This window comes from Canis lupus, chromosome 36, assembly GCF_011100685.1.
Source record: "Canis lupus familiaris isolate Mischka breed German Shepherd chromosome 36, alternate assembly UU_Cfam_GSD_1.0, whole genome shotgun sequence".
Taxonomy (NCBI): Eukaryota; Metazoa; Chordata; class Mammalia; order Carnivora; family Canidae; genus Canis; species Canis lupus.
Window position 1 is genome coordinate 19,577,958 of NC_049257.1, and position 5,870 is coordinate 19,583,827.

General features: G+C 38.8%; 1 pseudogene; it reads left to right on the forward strand.

Moving 5' to 3' along the window:
• Positions 1-5,382: 5,382 nt before the first annotated feature.
• On the forward strand, positions 5,383-5,537 carry LOC119867885 (annotated as a pseudogene).
• Positions 5,538-5,870: the final 333 nt, after the last annotated feature.

The window sequence follows — 5,870 nt, forward strand, 5'->3', positions numbered from 1 at the left end:
AAGCCTCAGCATCAGCGGGAGCTAGATGAGCTTTGATAGGACTAAGAAAGGTGCAGTTTCCAGGGTTGTGACATTTCATTCTCTTGTTATATAGCAGCTATAAAAAAGTCACTAGCATTTTCCTGTCTTCCTTACTGATCCATACCAGCAAGAGGAGAAACAAGGGTCCCAGTCTCATGCCTAATTTGGTAGCTTACCTGGTGAAAGGAGCTATGAGATGCTAGTGTGGCAGTGGAGCTTGTGTCAGCAGCTCACCCAAGCATAAGTTCCCCGCAGAGGCGATGGGGATGTGGAAACACTTCATGTGAAGGCCTCTTTCCCGAAAAAGCCAGTATGAGTGATTCCTGAAGGCCATTTCTGAAGTTATTTCTATAATGTGCATTTGCTGAAAATGGAAGAAAATGAAAGATGCTAATGTTCGAGTATCACGAAGCTCCATATTGTACACATCAGGACATTTCACATTTAACTTAATGAGTCACTCAAGTGTTCATTGACCACTTGCTTTCTTAAACTTGCAGATTTATTTTTTTTCTTATGCAGGACTCTGCTCTGTACGTGCCTTCCCCCCCCCCCCCTTAATATGTAGGATATTACCCCACTGAAAATATTACTGATGCAGATTTTATTCCCATTCCCGTATTTAGATATGTCATACTCATAAAAGCTCATGTTTATTGAAGAGGGTTATTAAATTTACTGTAAGATTTCATAAAGACCCTTTTAGGTGAAAAATGCAGGTGGAATGGTTTCAGTGGATGCTTTATAAACCTTTTACGAGTCAAAAAAAAGTTCTAAATGCAAATGTCTTTCGTAGAAAGTAAAAGCGATTTGTTTTTCTCATTAGCTGCCAGATAGTCAGCTAACATGAGGATGACAGATTTTGAGATCTGTGAAATCAGAGCCAGCTTTTTTTAACAGAGGACTGCTAGCTGCTTACCTTCTCTATCAAAATGAGCACTCCATTCCAAGGTTAGGTACAGATATATAAATGTCTGCCTGGTTTGGGAATGGTGCTGTTCGACCCTAGATATATTATTGAGAGGATTGCAATACATTTATTTCAAAACACACCACACACACACACTCACGCTTACGTGTGCGCATGCACGCACACACACACTGTTACAGAATACACTGTAATTAAAGATATTCATCACTATGTTCATTTGAACTGGTACAGTAAGAGCATCTCACACTGTTTCTCTTCATTACTATGCAAGGCCAGAGCGTATATTTCTTGATTTGGAATGATGCCAGAGAGTCATTTCAATATTTGAGCTTTATACATTATTATTAATCATGATGATGATGTACTTTTCAATATTCATGGTACTTTGCAACAATTTTTATTAGCTGTTTCTCTTAACAGCTGAATCAGGTCAAGAAAAATTACTACTACTCTGTTGCAGGTGAAGAAACAGAGGCACAGAGAGATACAGGACTTCTGAATTACACACATGGGTCATTGGTATAGCTGATATAAAAACCTGCAGTCTTGTATTTGAACATTCTGATGCTGGAGTTCTTCTCATCAATCTTTTTGGGGAATAAATTTTCAAATTAGAAGTTTGAGATATTTTTGGAAGCTTAAAAAATACCATCAACTAACACAGTGTTGGTTTTTCAATAAATATTAGCTCAAGAAATGTGTAAATATTCGTTGGTGGTCTGAAGCCTAGGATTTTTAAAATAATGCTTTGTTTGTGTAAAAGTAACATATTTTGAGTTAATTAATGGTAATTGGACTAGGACACCAGTTAGTGGGTAAGTTGGATATATTGCCTGTTTCAGAGTTAAGTGATAAATCACTGCAGGATAATAATGAGAGCATATGTCTCCAACAGCTTTTTAGGAAAGGTGTGATGTTCAAAACATAAACTAGTGGACCAAAGAGATAGTGAAGATTTATTTGCTCTCTGTTGGTAGAAATAGATTTCTTTCCTTAGCCTAATAATGAGGATGCATTAAAAATGTTTATACAATAACCTCAGTTAAAATTATAAAAAAATGTTCTATGATTAAAATGCCTACAAACCTCAAAGGGTCATCTCAGCCTTGATATCACATTGCAACAGATTTCGCCCCAGGAACCTAGCTGTTCCCTGTATATGGCAAAAGTTTAACAACGGTAATGCCATATAGCTTGTGGCCACTGAGGAGACAAGCACATTATCCCATCAGTTAATCTGTACCCATCAGTGTCTTTGTGTCTCATTATCATATTGCTTTTGAAATGTCTGGATCTGGTGTCTTGACAAATTCTAATTTAGGAGGTTTAAATATAGTTGACTGAGTTTTTATTCAAAACGCATGTTAATACTTAAACTGTTCTTTCTTAAAAAGTATGTTGTGTGCTTCTGTCACTGTTCAAAGAAAATGTCTAATCCACAGGAGGAGTGCTGAGCTCTGTGGTATACAGAAAAATCTTTGCCCGTTGCTTCCTACCGTAATGACCAGGCAAGCTGGATGTTGTCTGTATCATCGACGGAGAGCAGGATAGACATTTATCTCTGTTTTTACTTTTAATTTTTATTGACGTGTAATAACATACAATGTTATATTAGTTTCAACATTTGTCTCTGTTTTCAGACTATCAGATCATCCATCATGGGGCTCACTTTTTCACACTTCTTAGATTTTGAATAATTTAGTAAAATTAAACAAGCCAATTTGCGGTTTGTTTTTAAAGGTATTATCATGGGCGGTACTGGGAATCATAATTCTAAGCTTAACACAACCTGCATTTATGAACATGCATTTATGAACATGCAATGAACATGTTTTCTAACTAGACTTGATTGTTTGGACCCAATTCCAACTCTTTGCCCTATTCAAATCACCCTTGGCAGTCAAAGCAGTGAAAGGAGGAACTGTGGACCAAACAACACAGCCTTTTTATGCCTGAAGGTTTGGTGGATCCAGGGCACTTGGGATAGTCCTGTGTTTATGGGGGCAATACTATGTAATATCCTGATAAATTTGGGGACTCATTTAGCAAAAGCTTATTGTGTGTGAGGCACAGCCCCAAATCTGCTAAGACCTCAGAATAGAATCCTTGTAATAGCATCCGCTGGACTCTCATTAATTAAATATGTTCAGGCCATCCCCTGAGTTTGGGATGGCCTGAACCTAAAATCCTGGAGGAGAGATCCCACTCCGATGACGCCGGCAGCATGGGAAGAGCCACATTGAAATAAGGCAGCAGGGGTCACCCATAAAACAGGCATAATAACAGCACTCTGCTTATCATGTTCAGTAAAATATTGGGCAAAAGAATGTATCTAGGCTTGTGTGACAGCAGAGTCTACTTGTCCCCGTCACCATATCATCTGCTTTGCCAGCAATACATTTCCAATGACTGAGCACATTATTCACAGTAGGTGGGATTAGAATATTTCCAGGAATCTTTAATGCCTTCCTATCTTGTGCATGGTTTTCTGAGGCAAATACTGATCTCAAAACATGTGCTTCCTTGAGAGTACACTTATCATGATCAGCACTGAGTCATGTACAGAATTGTTGAATTACTATATCTTATACCTAAAACTAATATAATTGTATGTTAATGATACTGGAATTAAAATTTATTTATTTATTTATTTATTTATTTATTTAGTCAGTGAGTTAGTTAGTTAGTTAAAGATTTTATTTATTTACTCATGAGAGAGGTAGAGACACAGGCAGAGGGAGAAGCAGGCTCCCTGTGGGGAACCTGATGCAGGACTCGATCCCAGGACCCTGGGATCACGACCTAAGTAAGCCAAAGGCAGACACTCAACCACTGAGCCACTCGGGTGTCCCCGGAATTAAAATTTTAAAATATGTGCTTCTTAAATACACAGTTGTTTAAGGGGCAATCACGTTAAATGGGTACTGTACCTTTAGTCTTTGCTGTTTAACCACTATCTCTTCCTCCCCTGCACCCCACCCATGCTCTACAGAAGAAAGAAACAAAATCATGTTGACACACAAAGAAAACAAAAACCAAAGTCCCCAGATGGTTTGGGTCACTTATTCTTGCAAAGAGTTGTGGCAATTCTCAAATCTGGAATCACTATTAACTAAAAGGAAGTTTTGCACCTCTCCCCCGCCACCTTCTCCCCCAACTATTTGCACAATTATAAATAACATAAAATCAGTTAGACGCTTGCAGTAAAATTGCTTTTCTTTTTTGGGGGTGGAGGGGCAGAGAGAGAGGGAGACAGAGAATCCCAAGCAGGCTCCATGCCCAGCGCAGAGCCCGTCATGGGGCTTGATCTCACCACTCTGAGATCATGACCTGAGCCGAAATCGAGGGTCCAATGCTTACAACGGAACCCCAGTAAAAGTGCTCTTTTAATTTTTGAAGTCTACAAATTGTAGGGAGGGCTCTTTGCTAGCATAATTATAACACTGCAAAAAATCAAGTGAAGAATAATAGCAACAACCAAAGCAATAATGATAGCTAATATATAATGATCACCAGCTGTGTGCCAGTTACTGTTCTGAGAACTTGTATGTATTTGTTCATTAAATACAAGTAACTGTGAAGTAGGTAGTACATTTAGCCCCATTTTATGGAGGAGGACACTGAGGTACAGAGGGGTTTAGTAATTATCTGAGATCACAAACTGGTAAGCGACAGAACTGTGTTATGGATCTAGGCAGGCCGGCTCCAGACCTTGCATTCTTAAATACTCAACTATTCATACATACCCTTTTTGTAAAACCATTCAAGTATCTTATTTTGCTTATGTTTTACCAATCTGGTAGCTGACAGAGAAAACATGTACATGCAAACTTGTTTCTTTAGGGGTTAGTCTTTCTTGCTTAAAAATTTCCCTTTTGATTATACGCTTGTGGTAAGAAATTAAAACTGTGCCAGAACCCAGTGCAAAGTAAGCCTCTGACCCGGTTGTGTTCCTTTCACTTTCCCTAGCTGGAGGCAAACCTTGCCCCCAGTTGCTTGTGTATCCTTCTAGAGATATTCTGTGCACACACAAGCTTGTATTTCAAGTCACTTAAAAAAAAAAAGTGGTTGAAGTTTCTGGACAGTTTTAAACATCAGCCCACTCACCTCAGTGACACCAAATGTGTCCTGGATAACCAAGAGACCCAGACGCTTAGATAATCATATTCAGTTGGGCATACTGGCTGGGACACTCAAGTTTATGCTGTCCCCAGCTTATGGGAAGCACAGCTAAGAAGGTTATAAATGTGACATGTTTAGTCTACCGGGACCCAGGTAGTCGCTGTGCTCAGAACCCTTGGCCATTTGCTACTTATAGCACCGCCGAGGAGTGCCAGCAGAACCTGCCTCAAAGACAGTCTGTCCCAGAAGAAACACATACATTTTTTTCCAGTGGGGACACCAAATTCTAGTTAAGATGAGGATATGTCATACTTACCTGGCAGGAGAGATCCCACGGTCACGACGGTGGTTTTCCCAGCGCGAGGCTTATTCGTTACACAAAGGGGATGGTGACCTCTGTGTTTCCCCAACTGTGTGAAACTCAACTGCATAATTTGTGGTGGAGGACTGTGTTCACACTTAAAAAAAAAAAAAAAAAAAGATGATGTGTCTACGTGTACAAAGCAAGTTAAAAATATGAGAATTTGAAAAACAACTGTTAAAAAAGTGTATTTTCATTGATCTAGCAATCCCACTTCCAGATATTTATTCAAAGACTTAGTTACATAGTTGTTCATGACAATCATTTGGGGGCAAACCAAAATAACTAATAATGGAGGCTTGGTTAAATAAATTACATGAACTGAATAGAAAGTCGCCTAACCATTAAGAAAATGAAAAGAATATTAAGTGATATAAACAGCTGTCTACAATACATAGGTAAGTAAAAAGGGCAATACGTAGAGAAGGATGCATA